The following is a 20,297-nucleotide window of genomic DNA, read 5'->3' as shown; positions in this document are numbered from 1 at the left end:
TTAAGAATTTCCAGTGGTGAGCAATCTAGAGAGGATTGAAACAGACACAGTCAGCTCTGGTACCCACAGGGGTGAGCATGGGTTATATGCAGGTGAGCTCTCTCATTTAAGGGCCTTGGGCATCCACTGCTTTCCATGTCCGTGGGACTCCTGGAACCAATCACCACAAGGCTACTGAGAAAAGACTTGAATGTGTGAAGTAAAATCAGAGATGACCAGGGGAGAGACATAAGCAGGATGTGAGGGAAAAAGGAAACATTACATTAAAAGGGCTAAGCAGAAGTACAAATAAACAAGAACATGAGCATGCCCTTACATTTAAATGAATAATAATAACAACAACATATCTGGGAGTTTAATAGGGAGAGATGGAATTGAAATATAGGTGTTATTAGTAGGGATAAGTTAAGGGCGAGTCTGAAGTGGGTCAATGTATCGTAATCACAACTGATACAGGTGAGCAACTAACAAGTTCAATGGCTATCAGACTGTGTCACAGGAGACAAAGGAATACTATCAAGGAGTCAAAAATGATGAAGAAAAAATTATTGAGATCATTATGGGGCAATATAGGTAGAATTCAGAAGTATCATACTGAGAATGAAATCAAGTTGTAATATAATGCCTATAGCATGATAGCATTCATGGAAACTTGATAAACTTAACACAGTACACACACGAAAATATAAGTAGTTAAATATGAAACAAACCCAAGGAGATAATATACTCAAACATTGTATAAACGGTTGCTTCTAGGGGAGAAATGGGGGAAATCAAACCTGAATCATTTTCAGTAGGAATTTGAGTTGCAGCTGTGATCTTTTAGTTATTTAAAAAACTTAAAAAAAAAAAAGACATTAGCTCTCCCAGAAGACAGGTATCAGCATTTGTTATGAAAACCTGGACTTTTTCATGTGTGCAAAGTTGTTTTTTTTCTTAAGCATTAAAAGAGATGAAAAATTATAAAATTGAGTAACTTGAATGTGGGATTTATTAAATCTGATATTTTGTCTGCACCCCTACAGGGAAGTGCCTCTGTCTTCCATGGGAGACTCTTGGAAACAATGTGGATTTATCATCTGCAGAAATAAAATTCCTAAGCTTAAGGCAACCCACTCAGGTGAGGAAAAAGTGACTCTTTCAATGCAAGACTTGTTTATATTTTTCCAGTCACCCCACCCCACCCCACCCCACCTTTATTGGCTTTATTATCAAACCTTTTCCAGCATAAACAGATACAGAAGTGAAAAGGAAAATAGAGATAGTGGCACCTGATGGGTGAGCACTCATCTTTTACTTCTCACGGTAAAGACATCTCTCTCATTTGTCTTCTTTTATGGCTCAGAGTGGCATGCGACAACTGCCACTGTAGGCGCTGGGGCTCAGCTGCAAGAGCTTCAGGGATTCTGGCGACGATGGAATGAGTCGATTTGAAGAATCTATTGTTATTCAGTATCGATGAGGGAAAGCCTTCAACATTCAGTGACCAAAGAAAAATAGTGTGACATACAGGGAGTATGTTTCTGTAGTAAGGGAAAATAAAGAATTCATAATGAAATCATTTTAGTCAATTAATAATTTAAGAGACAAGTTTAACACATCCTTTGCCTTTGATGTCAACTAGAGTTTAACATATTAATTGCCCCGATCGGATGTGAAATAATGCAAATTTAATCCTGAGCCTGCTCTTTCCTATTTGCCTTAACTGACAAGTCTTTTATGCTTTTCTAGTATGAGATTTTTCTCTTTAAAATATTTATGATTGTGCCAGATATGTGTAGATTTCTTTAAAAAAAGAACCTCTCATTTTTCAAAGCAATTAAAAAAGTTAGAATATGTCCCATTAAAATTCAGGACTAAAACTTGTCATTAAATGGAAATAATCTGTGTGCTGAATACCAAAGGAACTGAGCTGATAATGGTTGAGTCCAGTTATAGCATAGTGACAAGACACCAGAGGCTGAAATGGAGTGATGCTGGAATTCTAAAAAGCCAGGGTGAACTTCATTTGCATATATGAAAAATGGAATGGGGTTTAAATTTTTTTTAAAGAGTATTTTGAAATTCAGGTTGAGCCAATGCATGCAAAAAAATGGAAAAGTGCTTGGAACAGCATAGAGGATAATAGAGAAGACACAGCAAAAAGAGATGATCTGGGCGTTTGTCCCCTGAAATAATGTCTCCATTCTATTCAGGGAGGGATGCTGCCTTGCAGAAGGTATGCTGAACGAATGAAATGACGGAGATTGGCACCTTCTTTGCAATTAGACCTGGGGAGTCAGAATGAAATACTGGAGGGACCTTTAATGTTCTCATCCAATGCCTGAAGAAAAGATTTCGTTGACTATCCTGAACAGGATTTGGTTGCTCATTGGGTCTCAAGCAATTTACATACAAAATCTATTCTGTCTCTTTCACTTCTCTCAGATCATTTCTCAGTTTCTAAAAAAATAAAATTCTGGGAGCATCTTGGTTTACTGTCTGTGGGTTCTTTATTATGTTCCTGCTATGATCCCTGTCTCCCTGGGTCTGCAACATCGTTAAGTCATGAAATTCCTGGAAAGATGATCTGCAGCCTTAATTGCACATGCCTTATGTGAGTACTCACTCTGGGGATCAGGATTTGGATATAAAAATGCTAAGATATTAACCAGCTCATTTTGAGATGCTAAATGTATCAAAACCAGTAGCTGACTGAAGAGGCATTGTCCAAGAGAACACATTTGGATATAAAGGTTATGTATTTAAATAGTCTGTTGGGATCAGAGTCAATGCTACTTGGCTGCTTCATGTTCCTTTCCTGGGACTAAGACATTCAGGAGAAGTGAGAGTTGGACCTTCTGGTTTTGATATTATTAGTGATGTAGGTTAATTGTGCAAAATGATGAATTTCATGACAGTTTTGCACATGTGTATACTTATTTGATCATGCTAGAAATGGGAACTTCTGAACATGAGCCTCCGTGGACTGCTGTCTGAAGTTAAAAAGGAGCTCACATCTCTGCTGGTGAGGGATGCTCTACTCCTGTTCCCTTCCTCCTAGTCACCTGGAGACAGGTGATTGTCAGCTGCTAATGCACAAAGAGTTCGTTCTTAAGTCAGGGTGACGAGCGAGGGAACACCAAGGGTGTTCCTCATTTCACAGATATTCACAGAGACAAGAACGTGTGAGGCAACATGAAAGGCACTGTTGTTGACACAGGCACAGGGGCTCTGCCACTGAGAAAACTGACAATCCAGTAAAGACTACAGATAATAATAATGGGGTTGTCATGAGGCCAATGTTCAGAAAACTTCTCCCCAATCAAGCTCTAAACCAACCAAGAGAGACAAAGGTATAGAAAACTAGAATCAAAAGACAATTCTGCATGAGTTTTTGATTAATATAGCTTAGATATGAAACAGCAATGAGATTCCTAATAATAGTAATTCCATACTCAGAATTAGATGGGTGTGTCCTCCATGTCACAGTCTCCCCAGCTGGCCTCTTTGGGGTAGACCCCATGAACACTTACTATAGATACCAGCCTTTGTCTCCTGAAGAGTTGGTTTCTGAGCGGGAAGCCATAAACACCTAATGAAACATTCCAACTTTGCCAGTCAGATAAATTTCTTCTTCCCATAGAAGATTATGTTATCAAGATATATTTCTAACGATATTTTTTAGACTTATCTTATGAAGCCTCCCAAGTAAGAGATCTAGAATCAACTTTTGCTTTTTTGAGCTATATATAGTTCAGCAGTGCCTTCATTTTCCTGACTTATGTTCTCCTGACAGGCCGTGCTTTCTCATAGGATCAATGGAAAATTTTCTTGTTCTTCTATTTTTTTTTGTGTGTGACAGTTTCATACATATACACAGTGTATTGTGATTATGTTCACCCCATTACTCTCTCTTCTTCCTTTTCCTTGAATACTCTTTTCTTCCTAACAAGGTGCCCCCTTCTTTACCCCTGTCCCCACTCTGTTTCTGTCTCCTGACCCACAAAGTTTAATTAGGGTTATTTTTATGAGCTCTGCCAGGGGGTTATTTGCTGAAACATGGGCAAGATCCCAGTGGCTACATCACTGAAGAAAATGACATCTCCTCTCCTGGCAACCATGAACCATCAATAGCTCCCTAGAAATGGGTGGGAGCTCATGAACACCTTCCTGATCCATGATGGAATGAAAAAGTGCCCAATTTTGTACAGGCCTTGAGCAGTAACTTTGGAGGAAAAGGGTCCCAAGAGCAGGCAAAAGAGTCAGAGAGATTCCCCACTCCCACTGTTAGGAGTCCCACAAAACAACATGCTAACAACCACAACATACATGTAGAGGATCTAGCACAGACCCTTACAGACTGTATAATTGTTGCTTCAGTCTCTGTGAGCCCTGTGAGCTCTGGTTAGTTGATTCTGTGGACTGTGTTCTCCTGGTGTCCTCAAATCCTCTGGCTTCCACAATGTGTCCTCCCCCTCTTCTGTGGGGTTCCCTGAGCTCTGTCTAATGTTTGGCTGTGGGTCTCTGCATCTAGTCCCATCAGTTGTTGTATGAAGCATCCCTGATGATCATTATGCCAGACTCCAATCTTTGGGCATAGCAGAATATCATCAGAAATCATTTCTTTTCATTGACTTTCTTTTCTTTCTTTCTTTTTGCCAGTCATGTTTGGTTCTATTCTAGGTCACTGGGTTATCCAGGCTCCAGTTCTTGGCCATCCAGCCAGGGTCAGGCATGGGCTCCCTCTCCTGGCATGGGCATCAAGTTGGACCAGTCATTGGTTGGCCACTCCCACAAGTTCTGAGCCACCATTACCCTAGCACATTGTGCAGGTAGCACATACTGTAGGTCGAAAGGTTTGTGGCTGTGTTGATGCCTCAGTGCCACCATTGGACACCTTGCCTGGTTCAGGCTCCATATCCTCCATGACTAGGAGTCTTCATGAGGGTCATTTTCATAGATTCCAGGGAGTTTCCACTGCACTAGATTTTTACATCGCTCCTGAAATGCCCACTCCTCCCATTCCAGTCTCTTCCAGTACTCTCTCCGTCCCCTCACCCCTGCCTGATCCCTCCTGGTTCCACCCCCACTTACCCTAGTCTGCCTGTGAAATCTGTCCTGTTTCCCCTTTCCAGGGAGATCTGTGAATCCTCCTTTGAGCCTTCCTTGTTACTTAGCTTCTCTGGGTCTGTGGATTGCATGGTTATGATTTACTTAACAGCTAATGTCCATTTATAAGTTCTTTACTCCATTCTCCATTCAAGAAGCAGAAGAAACTGGATGATTGACCTTAAAATCATGCAATTAGTCAATAGGATTGAGAAATCACCCCATTATTTGTTCTGAAGCTGGCTTTTAATTTTTTGACCCAAATTAGAGATGAGTAGTAGGCTTTGTTAATTACTTAATAAAAAGACCTAGGCTCCTTATTATCAAAAAAAAAGAGATGTACCACATTATTGGATTACTTCAGCCTTCCTAATAGAAATGAAATTAACTGAAGAATGAAAATCAAACACATTTTTGGCAAGCAGAATCAAGAAAAAGATATGCCTAAGAGTGACTAAGGCATTAACACACAGACCACACAGAAACTGAAATAATCAGAATATGTGATGGTTTGAATAGGTATGGCCCTGGTTGACTCATGTGTTTGAATGCTTGGCCCATAGGGACTGGCACTATTAGGAGGTGTGGCCTTGTTGGAGGAGGTGTGACCTTGTTGGAGGAGGTGTGACCTTGTTGGAGGAGGTGTGACCTTGTTGGAGGAGGTGTGACCTTGTTGGAGGAGGTGTGACCTTGTTGGAGGAGGTGTGGCCTTGTTGGAGGAGGTATGGCCTTGTTGGAGGAGGTGTGACCTTGTTGGAGGAGGTGTGACCTTGTTGGAGGAAGTGTGCCGCCATGGGAGTGGGCTTGGAGGTTTTATATGCTCAAGATATGACTAGTGTGATACACAGTCTCCCTCTGCTGCCTGTGGATCAGGATGCAGAAATCTCAACTCCTTCTCCAGCACCATGTCTGCCTGCATACCACCATGCTTCCTGCCATCATGATAATGCACTAAACCTCTGAATTGTAAGCCAGCCCCAATTAAATGTTTTCCTTTATAAGAGATGCTGTGGTCATGGTGTCTCTTCACAGCAATAGAACCCCAACAGAAAGTAAAGGTAAAGAGATGGGCACAAACTGAAAATGGGTCTAGAAGCCTGTGGGCTAGCCTGGAATACACTGCAGAGCAGAAACAGGAAGAGAGACCCACCTCAGTCTCAGCAAGATGAAGGTGAGACTGGGCTCAGAAAGTCATCCTCTGACCTCTACAGCATGTCATATCTGCAGTCACACACAAAAAAGAAAGAGGAGGAGGGAGGAGAGGAGGAGGGAGGAGAGGAGGAGAGAGGAGAGGAGGAAGGGCGAAGGGAGGAGGGAGGAGAGGAAAGCAACAAAAAGCAAACATACAGATTTTTTAATTTTTTCTAAAAAAAAAATAGAAGGCCTTTCCAATCTTCACTTTTTTAGACTATGGTTTTGTGCCAACAGTGGCCTACTGAATGCTGTGCTTCAGAAAGATGCAGATTTGCCCCATCACAGATACCTTGAAAAGCAGAAACATTACTTAAATGGGAAGCTGCAGGTTTCTGCAGAGCATGGGAGAACAGACCATAGCGTGTGCTTCCCGAAGGTAGGCTAGCCCAAATTAGGCTTCGTCTCAAAGTCACCAGTTATCCAAGTGTGCTCTGCTAGCAGAGAAATCCCTCAGTGTGAGGGACTGGGAACTCTCCACAGAAGAGATTTCCTCCAACAAGGAGGTGCTACCCGAACAGGTGTCCATTACAGCAGTGGTACGTGAGTAACTGTGAGAATAAACTCAGTAAGTAGCTTAGTGCTGAAGAAATTAAAAAGGATGAGATGGGGTGTGTGTGTGTGTGTGTGTGTGTGTGTGTGTGTGTGTGTGTGTGTGTGCACTAATCCTGTTAGATTACAGAAGCTGGGTGATATAGAACAAAGCAAGGACTTCTCGGGGACTTCTCGGGACGTCTTTGGCAGAAAAGCTGCAGACAGTGTCCCCTCAATTCTACCACCACAGTTCCAGCTTCTTCAATCTCCTCTCACCTGGCTCCCTTCCCTACTAACAAGTTAATTCCATCTAGTATTTCATAAAATATCTCTTATAAAATATAGTATGCAAGTGGAGAAGGACAGGACATCAACATCAATCCAACATATTTTCTATGTTGTCTTCCTAATAATTATACCCCGGGGTTTTGGGTTACAAGGTCAGAAGGCTGGCAGAGAGCTTGGCACACCCGGTTTTCTTGTGGAATCATGTGGTATGAGGTAATAGAACAAGGAGCAATCTGGAGATTAGTAGTTTCCTTGAGCGGGACTGAACGTCCTGGAATCAAATGACAGTCTATATTTTTTTTAGAGATAGAGGGGAAAATACAACAGGTTCCTTTAATAAGAAAAGCCATCCATTCTTGGGCTTAGTATCTCCCCACAGAAATAAATAGAAATAATTTTTAATGCAAAAATGTGGTACCATACAAATATACAAATATTCTAACAAATTAGGAAATATCAAATAGGAAAAAACATGTGACTTTTCACTAAGGTAAAATCTTTTAAAGGATGTATATTCTAATAGAATGGCATTTTAGTTTCTCTTACAATATTTAGTTAGGTATTGTGAAAAGACAAAAATCTAGACAGGATATATGCAAATTTCATATATTAAAAATTCATTTGAAGTGAGCGTGGAGAGGTGAGCACACTAGAATGTTAATCATCTTTAAAGGCAATGTCTTCTTTCTTAGATAACGGCTCTCATTTTCAGGTTTTGCCTGGATCTTTGTCTCCATGGCTCATTACTTCCCACACCTGGAAACTTCTATACCAGATCTTTGTGACTTATGGAGGTGCCCACGAAGCAGCCCTGTCCAGCTGCTGGACTTTAGCTTGGGAATCAGACCCTAATTGTTCCAATGCTGATAGCTAAGTAGCTGGACCTCTGAGCCTCGGGGATTGGCCTCATCGGACCTAGTCTCCAAAACGAGGTCCCACTTTGTGCTCTTTCTTCTTCCTCCCTGGTGCAGGTCAGAGACCTCCTTATGCCTTCCTAATCCTTGATCCCTCCTTAAACATAAGGAGACTCCTTACTGTACAGGCTCTGTGGCAAGGATTCAATGACCTGTAACACATGCAGTACCATGCTGAAGGCAGGCACTGAACCTGAGCTCCACAGGGTCCCTTCTCTGCCTAGGTATTTACTGGGGAAGGCCAAGGTAGTATTGTAATCATCAAAATCTGAGTGTGACTAAGCTGTTTGGCTAACTAGCATTTAGACACGCCAGTCTTCCGCCAATGCAGAAAAGGATGTCTCAGGCAAATGTGCTGCATCCTTTGCTCAGGCTAGCATGATAGTGGATTGATAATTAGATGCCCCGGTTGAACTTAGGGACTTGTAAAAGCCACTGCAGAGGTGACCACAGGAAAGGGTATCCTGGAGACTTCAGCTCCTTGCTCATTTATCTTTCAATCAATACCACTTCTTTTTTCCTGTTCTTCTTACCCTAGTGCAGGTATTATTTTAGCTTCCTACACCTCCTGTAGGTTAAGGATCCTCTCTGAAGGTCAGGCAGTTCATTTAAAAATGTCTTAGTCTATGTTTCAAGAGCTGGTGAAGATAAAATATGTTGGTAAATCTAAAATATCAGATCTCAAAACAGTTTGTTTGTTCTAGAAACTCTTTCACTCAAAATCTATTTAAGACCTAAGACAAATGATTTTATTTATTTATTTATTTATTTATTTATTTATTTATTTATTCATTTATTTATTTTTGTGGTGCTGGGGTTTTAATCTATGGCCAAGGTCAAGGTCAATGTGATCAGTTTCTGAGCTACTAAGGTAAAACCTCACCTCCTCAAAAATTATATGTATATATATATATATACATATATGTATATATACACATACATGTATATATATACACACACATACATGTATATACACACACACACACATATATATGTTTGAATGAGAATGGCCCCCATGGGCTGATCCATTTGAATACTTGATACCCAGTTGGTGGAACTGTTTGGGAAGGATTCAGAAGGTGTGGCCTTGTTGGAGGAAATGTTTACTGGGGGTGGGCTTTGAAGTTTCAACAGCTCATGCCAAGTACAGAGTTTCTTTCTTTCTGCCCGTGGACCATGATGTACCTACCAGCTATTGGCGCCATGCATGCTACCAAGCTCCCCACCATGAAGATAATGGACTATAAGTCTGAAACTGTAAGCAAGCCCCCAATTAAATGCTTTCTTTTATAAGAATTGCCTTGGTCATGGTGTCTCTTCATAGCAATAGAACAATGACTAAGACACATACCCACACAGACATACAAAGATATGTGTCATACATACACATACTCACTGGATATATCTATAGGTAGTTTCTGTATTAGAAATTAAAACAGAGGTATTTTCATATTTATGAATTATAAAAATAAGAACATGCATATTACATGTTAACATAAAGTTTTAAACTAAAATGACTTTTTTTTTCAAAGAAGCTTTAGAGAGTGGTAACATCCCAACTCTTTTTATATGAAGAGAAGACATCTGGCTTATCTTTCACATCAACACTTGATCTAATGCGGTGAGCTGGTTTGTTTGACACACGAGGAGGACACAGTCTCACATGGATACACTGCTGAAAAAGTGGAAACCCTGAGAGTCGATATCAATACAGTTTATAAAAGATTACTTAAAATCTAGAATCGTTTAAAAAATGTTCTTAAAGGATTGACTTTGTTTTAAATCATGCGTATACACATGTGTCTGCATGTTCATGTGTGAATGCAGGCTCCTGCAGTGTCTAGAAGAAGGTGTTAGATCCCAGAGAGCTGGAGTTACAGATGATTGTGAGCCGCCAGACATGGGTGCTGGGAACCAAATCCAGGACCTCTACCAGAGCAGCACATTCTCTTAGCCACTGAGCCATCTCTCCAGGCCTATAGACTAGAGTCTTAAACCCTAGCAGTGAACGTTTTATGCTTTGTAACATTAAGATCCATTTCACTCTATGAGTTTTCCACCCACACCTGAGTTTTTACATTGTCCATGGCTTATTTGAAAAATACAGATCTAGTGAGTTATCAGCCCTTCTAAGAATTGACATTTTATTACAGGACACTTAAAAATCATTCCCCCCACCCCCAGATCACTACCCTTCAGATCAGAGAAGTCTTTATATATTGGAAAGCTATCAAGCTCATGGTGATAGACGGAAGTTTTCAAAATTCTAATTCTTTTTCTTCAATGCTCAAGTGTTATCAGCGGCTACAGATTTTGTTAGTTGTTTTCTGGAAGTAACAGTTTTCCTTTGCTCATTTCCAGATGACACCTGTCAGATATCCCCGTCTGAAAACCGTTTGTGAGCTATTTTCTTTTGAGTCCAACTGGTGTCCCATAGAAAAGCAGGATGTTCAGCGTGCAGCGCAGACACACGAGTTCTGGTCAATGTGCCCATTGTTAGCATTTTCATTCTTGTCCTATCGAATCTTACAAAGCATCCACTCGAGGAACAGTTCAGTCAAGTTTTGATTAAAAATCTACGTACTTCAAATAAAATTTCTTAAAATTAATTTTGCTCCATCATTAAGCACATCTTTAGGGGGATCCATTTCTTCCTTTCTTTTCACCTCTTCAAGTCCATGTCTACAAAGAATGAAGTGATGGGCCGGTAAGTCAAGGATCTGTGTTTCTCCCCATCATTGGCTCCCTACTCTTCCCAAAGTACACTCACAGTTTATTGGTGGAAGTATTAAGGCAAGTCTACATGGTTAAAAGGGAGATTTATTATGTGGGGTAACTTACAAGTAAAGGGATAGGTAACAGGATCCGGGAAAGGTGTACTGCAGTCCAGCAGTGTTCTCTGGAGAACTCTGCTCAGTCTACCTCCAGAGTCCAGGATCCAGGAACCAAGAGAGCCAGCACATCCTGATCTCAGGTCTTAAGGGTTCCTGTTTCCACCCTGCCTTGTAGGTGTGACAGTTACCAGAAGCCTAAATGTTGGTAGTACTTCCAGGACAAAGCTGGAACAGCTACCCACTACAACAGTTGGTACATCTTTAACTTGGTGCCTCTTCCTGGTGCCGTTACCCTGACTGGTGCATGCCAGCCTCTTACCCTTGATGGATTTACATCATGAATACATATGCCAATGTAACAAAGAATGGTACACAACTTCTTAGCAAATTAATTTTGAAACCGCAGAGCTTCTAAAAGGATCTTGAGGATTTCTGGGGTTCTTGAACCATATATTTAATTGCTAATGTATGCTTTAGAAATTACATGGCTGAATCCAGAGTAGGGCCTTAGTAAGGAACCCTGATTCCATTATGATGACCCACAAACTTTATAACAGAGTGAGATTATGTACATGCCTGTGAACCAAAGGGTACACAGATCTAGGAGAAAAGCCCTTTGTCTAGGCTTTTAATTTTAACCTATGCTCTTTGGTCCATCATTATTTCTGTAGTCATAACTTCTGAGATAAAAATCAGAGTTCCTTTATTGTCATTTAAATAAAGTAGAAATAACAAAGCCCTCCCACCTGGAACAATGGATGTCATTTATTCAAAGGTTGCTGTCCCCAGGGAATTCTCTATGATCATTTGGGTTGCAGAGGCTCATACTAGCAGGAAGCTTCACAGTGGAAATGAGGGGGGCTTGAAGTTAGTGCTGAGCAAAGGTTGATAGCATGAGAAAGCTGGGGTAGGCTGACCAGAACTGAGCTTCAATGATTGTTTTGGAGAACATATTAACCTTTTTCTGCTTGGTCCTGAGTTGGAAATAGGCATGAAAATATGGCAGCTGACCATCACTAACTGTCATAGTTACTTCTAACCATCAACTTGACACAGTCTAGAGTCATCTGAGAAGAGAGTCTATACTGAGCAATTGACTACATCAGATTGGCCTGTGGGCTTTTTTGTAGGGTATTGTCTTAGTTAGGGTTTCTATTGCTGTGAAGAGACACCATGACCCTGGCAACAGGAAGTGGTCTGGGACACTGGGCATATATGAGACCTCAAAGCCTGCCTCCATAGTGACACACTTCCTCTAACAAGGCCACACCTCCTAGTAGTGCCACTCTGTGGGGGCCCACAGAGACTCCATAGTGAGGCCTCATTCCATCTTGATTCGGGGTCAGAGAGTCCGAGTTTGCTTTGCCCCAAAAGGCTGCAGAATAGGATGTTTTGGCCAAAGACATGGTTACCAGGTATCTTATACTTCAAGGCCTAATTACAAGATGCTTTCCCTTAAGGCATTGTTATCAGGTGTTTTGAAAATTAAGGAAGAGTTGACACTTGTTTGTACTTTGTACCTTGATCTTGAAGGGGGGGATCTTTTGCCTCTCCCCTTGCTGGTGTATAAAAAGCCCATTAGGTGACTGTGGTATTGACCCAGAGTCCTCCCACAGCTATCCTGTGTCTCTGTCTTTTTCTTCGTCTATGTCTCTATATTGCTTATCTATTATTTCTTAATCCTCATTTCTCCCTTCAAGGACTGTTAGACAAGTTGGGCTGGTCCCTTTGAGGGCCATTTTCTTTTAAACCACCACTGATAATGATCATTAATTGATATAGAAGGGCACAGCCCACTGTGGACAGCACCGTTCCCTGTGCAAATAGTCCTGGGCTGTATTAGAAAACTAGCTAAGAATGATCCTTTGAGTGAGCCAGCAAGCAGTGTTCCTTTATGGTTTTGGCTACAAATTACTGCCTTGATTTCCTAACCTGACTTCCTTCAAAGATAGGCTATGACCTGGAAGTGAAACCTAAATATATGTGTTCCTCCCTTGAGTTGCCTTTGGTCAGAGTGTTTGTATCACAGCCAAAGAAATCAAACTTGACCGCTGACCTCAGTCATTCTTGATTATCATTGTCATAAATAGTCTGGGTGTTGCCTCCATGTGGAATCTTTTACTGGTTCTCTCTGTTAATATAACTGACAGATGTGGTTTTCTTAGATAGGTCCCGAGAAAAGTCTCTTAGGTGTACATTCACGATTAACTAACCCAGCTAGAGTTAGCCTAATAAAACTATAATGTAGTGAAAAAAATCAGATAAACATTTAAACATCATGGTCTCTATAAAGATGAAAAGTGACAAAGGAAGAAGGTGAGTGTTAGGTAACCAGCTATCTGGTCTGCCTGGGGCTGAAGACTTTCAGTCTAACAGTGGGGTGGTCCAGGCAAATTGATCTAATTGGATGTGCCATAACAATGTGTGGAGTTATATTTCACAAATAATCATTTTTTTTCTCTACCCAAACAATGCAATGTGCTCAAATCCATGAGTACAACCCTATCTCTCCAAGTCTCCATTGGTGGGGGAAGCCAAGCATCAATCTGTGAGGAGAGGGAGCATGAGCAGTTTGACAGCGCATCGTCGGCCAGGGTACCGCTATTCCTCTTTATCTAGGTAAATATAACCTGAGATTTGAGAAGGCAAATAATTCCCTCAATCCAATGTTGCCATAGCTGTTATTTAATTAGTGCTTCCTACACAGCTGAATAAGTCAATTAGGAAAAAAGCCTTCAGAAGCAGTACTGGTTTTGTAAATAGGGGACACGCTGGTCTCAACTCCTGACCTACCACACCCTGAGGACCATGCTAAACACTCACAGGTGATATTTAAATTTGCCAAAAACATGTATTCATTTCCCAACAATAGAACAAAGAAGAAAACTAAGATAAACATAGAGCATTTCATCATTGGAAGACATTTCCTCTGGCTGTCTAACAGAGGGCAATTTAATTCCGAAAGATTGCAAGTATTGATTCAAGAGCAGGCCCCTAGATACTTAACAGATGAATGAAACCAATGAAAAGGGCACTCGCTGTTCTCATTTCCCAGTACGAGAGAGCAAGTATTAATAAAGGGAGAGAGTTACTTTTAGAAAATGATACTTCCCCCCCGAAGATTGCATCTACCGGAAATGTTTTGTGAATGTAGGTTGTAGGTTATTAGCATACAACAATACATGACTTAGAAGAGAAAGAGGGCAGGCAGTGGCTTAGGGAAAAGGCCTCCAGATGGGGCTCTGGATAGAGATGGTAGCCTGGCTACCTGAAGTGGAACTGGGCCTTAAGGGAGTTTTGATATTGGGAAGGGCTGTGAAAACACGCATCTGCATTTCACTGTTAATTCTTCTGCTCAGCCACCACACTTCTACTCTGTGGGTCTCGTCAGCTGCACTGTGTTCTGGGCTGCCTAAATGGTCTACACAGGCAGGCAGATCTCTTCCAGGTGTTTATACCGTACATCTATTCACAGGGAAAGTGTGTGTGTGTGTGTGTGTGTGTGTGTGTGTGTGTGTGTGAGAGAGAGAGAGAGAGAGAGAGAGAGAGAGAGAGAGAGAGAGAGAGAGAGAGAGAGAGAGAGGAGAATAAGTGTTGGAAATTGAACCTAGGGTCTCATGCATGCTAGCAAGCACCCTACTCTGACCTATGCGCCACTGCTCTGTTAGTCAGGTATTAGAAGGTCTGAAGGTCACTTGGGATGGACCTCTCCCTCATAATCAGCAGCTTGTAAAATCAGGAATGAAAACTGCCGACTCCAAAATCTGACCCAAACAATGCCATCTTCTTGATATTTCTGTCCTGGCTACAGATAGGATATTCTAACTACCTGGAGGATCTTACGATTACTTAGAAGTTTTCTGGTAGAGAGCGAAGGCACACTGTGATACCCTCCTTAAAAGTTAATCCAAACAGGTTGTGTTTCCTTTTAAACAATTTCCAAGTATAGTCACCCTACTTTTGATCAACGATAATCAAGGTAAGATTATTCACATCACTAAGTAAGCCAGGAAAAACTTTGTTTACTCAGAAAAAGCAAGACTGATAAATAACTACCTTTCAAGTTGTTTTTTCTTTTTTTCTTTTTTTTTTTCTTTAAGGCAAGGTCTCCCTCTGGAGCCCAGGCTGACCTTAAACTTCAGTGCTGAAGTTATCGGCATATGTCATCATGGAAACTCTTAAGAGAGTTTTAGGGTAGCCTTTAAAAAGCCCTAGAAATTGGGAAATAGAGATGAGGACTTATCAGATTTCACCCCCAGAGCACGAATATTCGATGAATTCTTCTCATCTTCCAGTTTCTAAGATGTCTTAACGTTCTTGAGCTTGTCAAAAAGTGACTTTCCTACTTTGTGCAAGAGTGCCTTGCAAGCCTTGGTCCCAGAAAGTTGACTCAAGTTCCTAGAAATGCTCCTGTCTGATTTGTGTGTGTTGTCCTCAACTGTGATGTTCTGGGAAAAGCCTTTGCTATGTAGTCGATATTTCTAATTATTCTGCCACAAGAAGGACAGATTCTTATTGAACCTATGCAAATAATTACATTGCCATGAAAACAGGAGTATTTTAGGGTTTCTGTCCCTGAGGGATCAGGCAAAAAGTAAAAGATAAATGTTTCATTTGTGATTAAAAATTATAATGTACCTAATTTTAATGAACTATAGATAGCTTAAGAGAAAAAACAAATTACTTGCATCAAGAGTACAGGACATATCACATCAAGAGTATCTCAAATGAAACCACAGTCACGAGCCCAGCCCTGTGGTGAAGGCCCGTCGTTTTTGCCACTTAGGGAGGCTAAGTCTGAGGGATTGTAAATTCAAGGCTCTCTTGGACCTCAGAGTGAGTTCAAGGCCAGCCTAGCCAACTCAGGGGGAACCCATCTCAGATTCAATAGTATGTGGAGGACTAGGGAGAGGATGCTCATTGGCAGAGAGCTTGTGTAACAAGCAGGAGAACCTGTGCTCAATCTCCATCAACGCAAACAACAAACCAATCCATCAACCAGCCAAGTAAAATCTGTACTAATTTTCCTTACTTCAGTCAGTCTTAAGGAATCAGTTACTGGTTATCTCATGAATCTATCCGCTTCTCCTTCAAGGTTCCAGAAGCCTGGACACCCTGACTCAGCCCAGCACTGTGGTCTCAGAGCTTTCTGAGCAACACCACAAGAAGCCTGTTTCCCAGAACACACTTGAATCCTTCTGTGGGTGTCTGCAGGACTTTGGAGGATGTTGGCTACAAGCACTTTGAGAGAATTATGGCAAGACAAAAATATGTCAGTGCATACCAAAATCAACATAAAGTTAAATTTAGAAAGAGACATCACAAAAAGAATGGATTTAGTTATATCTGTGGTATACAACATTATAAAAACAAACAATTAAACAAAAAACCCAATAAGGATGAAGATTCAAAGCACTTCTCTAGTCTGATGTCAGGATTAGCCTCAGACCATACGATGGCCAGTGAGGATCCTGACATTTTCCGTACATATGATATAGTTTCTGAATATTTTTATTGAGTTTTTACCTCACAAATATAACAAAGGAAAGTTTAAGAATATTTTCTTGTGTAACAACACTTCTCATGAAGTTTGGCTTCTTCGAAAAACTCAATTATCTTTTGAACCCTGCGTTTACATGGTAAAAAGTCTTTTGTGAGTTTCTAGGGGCCCTCTGGGAAATCTGAGTCAATTTTAAGTGCAAAAGATACCATTTAGGTGATCTGAGGCAAGAGGATCATATATTCAAGGTCTGTCTGGGCTAAGAAGTGAGCTCAGGATCTGTGTAGGTAACTTAGACACTGTCTCAAATCAAATAATCAAATAAAATAATAATAACAATGAAAACGATGAATAGGACCTCAGTGGTGGCATGTTTGTCTAGCATGTGTGCGGACCTGGATTAAATTCCTAGTACCTCTATCATGACCACCACCACTACCACCAACAAAAACAAACAAAAAACCTGTTTACAGTTAGGATTTGAGAAGGAAAGATATCAGATGTTGCCTGGATATTTGAGTACTTTGTGAAATCAGAACTTGGAATAAAATGACAAAAGACTTCAATTCACTGTCTGGCACAGATGAAACAATTAAATAAAGCAAAGTAGACTTCAAAAGTAAATGTAGGAGGTCACATAATTATAGAAAAAACCATCCTGTCTTCTTTTGAAAATGAGAATATTCAATTTTTAACCAAATAATCAAAGACTGGGAGAGGGCTCACAGTGGGAAAAGCATCCACTCTGCAAGTGTTAGGGCTGGAGTTCAGATCTTTAGAACTCATGGAAAAGGCAGGTGGGTATGGCAGCTGCTTGTAACCCCAGCACTCAGGCAGTCCAGATGCCGGGAGCAAGCAGCTAGACTGGCTGAACTGGCAAGCTTTGGGTTAACTGAAGGCCCTGTCTCAGCAAACAATGTGCAAAGTGATCGAAGAAGGTAACTGACTTTGACTTGTGCCTGCACATGCATGTGCACCTGCACTAATGTGCACCCCCACACATGTGAACACACACAAGTGTATGTGCAAAAATAATTGATGGCATGATACCATAATGCACAAGACATTATTTTGGAGCCGGGTGGTGGTGGTGGTGGTGGCGGCGGTGGCGGCGGTGCACGCCTTTAATCCCAGCACTCGGGAGGCAGAGCCAGGCGGATCTCTGTGAGTTCGAGGCCAGCCTGGTCTACAGAGCGAGTTCTAGGAAAGGTGCAAAGCTACACAGAGAAACCCTGTCTCGAAAAACAAACAAACAAAAAAGACATTATTTTGGTTAAAACAGTCCTTTCCTTCTTAGGAAGATTTAAAAGTAAACTGTTTCACATTTTTAAAAAAATATTGGCTTACTATCCAGTAAAATATGTCATTTTAACAGAAAAACAAATGCTAATTTTGTAGTAGTGCACTATTGATACTAAATCTTATTTTAAATAAAAAAATCTTAGTTTAATTTGCCCAGCCCGCTGATACATCTACTACACAACTCCTGTACCTAAGGCTTAGGGATCGTGGTAGAAGAGGAGGTGGAAACATTGTAAGAGCCCGAGGAACAGGAAGTTTGCTGTGAGATTGCGTCTCTTAGAAATATCAGAGAAGCTCCACCCATCAAGTCTCATCAACGTGGTTGTCTAATCAAGACTTACACAAGAATGACATCAACAGACACGCTAACAACACGAAAGGGGGAAATCTCACGGGGCTTCAGCCCTAGATAAAGAACTACAGGCAACTAAGGAATGAGATGGGAAAAAATAGTTTTCCCCAGCTTGGTTTTCCAGCCCTGACCAGGAGAAGTACATTAGTCACCATAAATCCTTTCAACCTTCCCCATCCAAACTGGCTGTGTACTGTTTCCCCATCACACAGGCTGTGTACTATATTTCTCCACCACACAGGCTGTGTACTATGTTTCTCCATCACACAGGCTGTGTACTATATTTCTCCATCACACAGGCTGTGTACTATGTTTCTCCATCACACAGGCTGTGTACTATGTTTCTCCATCCACACAGGCTGTGTACTATGTTTCCCCATCACACAGGCTGTGTACTATGTTTCTCCATCATACAGGCTGTGTACTGTTTCTCCATCACACAGGCTGTGTACTATGTTTCCACATCCACACAGGCTGTGTACTATGCTTCTCCATCACACAGGCTGTGTACTGTGTTTCCACATCCACACAGGCTGTGTACTATGTTTCTCCATCACACAGGCTGTGTACTATGTTTCCCCATCACACAGGCTGTGTACTGTGTTTCCACATCCACACAGGCTGTGTACTATGTTTCCACATCCACACACACAGGCTATGTAGCTTGTTTTATTCTTTCTTTTCCGGAACATTTATCTTATTTTAGATTAAATACATTTTCCCCAACAAAACCACATTCTATATTTCTTATATATTTTGCAACAAAGTTGTTTCCCTTTGTCTATATTGATTTTAGTAGGTTTAGTAGATTTATTCCATGTTACATAGTTTCTCATTGTGGCAAAGAACACATTTATATGAACAGATTTAAATGTATGTACACTTCTGTACCACATAAAAACAAAAATCTGAGGCTGACTATACCTCAATAGTGTAGAACTTGCCTACCGTATGAACAAGCCTTGGGTTTCGTCCCCATCTCCTCACAAAAATGTCTAAGTATGAAGTTAAGTTTAGTCTTAGTAATTAATATTTCAGTAGTTTCTAACCCTATTTAGACACAACCTTGATATTTAATGAATGTTTATTACTTAAATTAGCATAAGTCTAATAGTGTAAATCAGCAGGAGTTTTAGAGAAATGATTTTAAAGTCAACATGAAATACATTATTGTTGGTAGAAACCAATTCCATTAGATGCCTTACTTTCAGTTAACCCACCTGTAGCTTGAGTCATCCTAACATTATTTCCCTTATCTTCCCATTTGATCCACCATTAAAGCCTTTGGATTTACCTCTAAAACATACCTTGGTCCCTTGTAGTTATTTCTGTCCTTGCCATCCTCTTTTGCTTGGACCAACAAGCTCTTCCTGGAATACTTGTTTGTTACTGGCCTGTGGTTTACACTGTTATACTATCTGAATAAGATGTGTGTTCTGAGGGCGTAGGTTTTTTCTGTTCTGTTTACACTTTATATCACCTATCTACGCCATCACCAGACACCTAGGGAGTTTTCAATATTCATGCCCAGTGAATGAACATGTCTCTGGGATTTTCAAATATGTGAGCTCCCTCTCTCTTCCTTTTTTTTTTTTTTTTTCTAAAATAGACTTTCAACATTGCATATAGGCTTTCAACATTGCATACCTGGGCTGGCTTTAAATTTATAAGCTCTCTGCCCCAGCCTCAAGTCCCTGGTTTGTATTCCCATCCTGAATAATAAAGTTTCTCCAGTTGGTTTCCTGATGTTTTGAGTCATATGATCTTTTCTTGTGGAGCCCCTCATGCATTTCCTGAATTTCCCACCACTTCTCTCCTTTCCTTACCAGGTGCCAGCATCACACTTCTAGTTATGACAACTAACAGCATCCCCAGACATTGGCATGTATCCTCTAGGGGGCATAATTGCCCCAGGTTAAGACTCAATTCAAGTATAATTTCTACCAAGGTTTAATGAATGCCCATTGACTTTGAGCTAGGATCTATGTTTCTGTGATTAGTGATCTGGGTTCATCCCGATCTCCAGGTGTTTAGTCTTAGGGGGTATATATGAGTAGCCTTTTCATACATCTATATAACAATTGTCCTCCTTTTTTTGTCCATGAGCATTAGGTTTTGATGTCCTCAAATGCAGATGCTATGACTTTCCCCCTTATCCTGTGTTTTTAGCTTCATGCTACCACCCAAAGGGATCAATGCATGCTTTTGAATGATTGAATGAACAAATGCCTCTAACTCCTTTTGTCTAGGTAAACACACTCAAATAGAGAAGCTATAAACCTCCCCATTCT

Source organism: Peromyscus eremicus, chromosome 2 (genome assembly GCF_949786415.1).
Source record: "Peromyscus eremicus chromosome 2, PerEre_H2_v1, whole genome shotgun sequence".
Lineage (NCBI taxonomy): Eukaryota > Metazoa > Chordata > Mammalia > Rodentia > Cricetidae > Peromyscus > Peromyscus eremicus.
The sequence above is the reverse complement of the archived record's forward strand: the minus strand, read 5'-3'. Positions refer to the sequence as shown.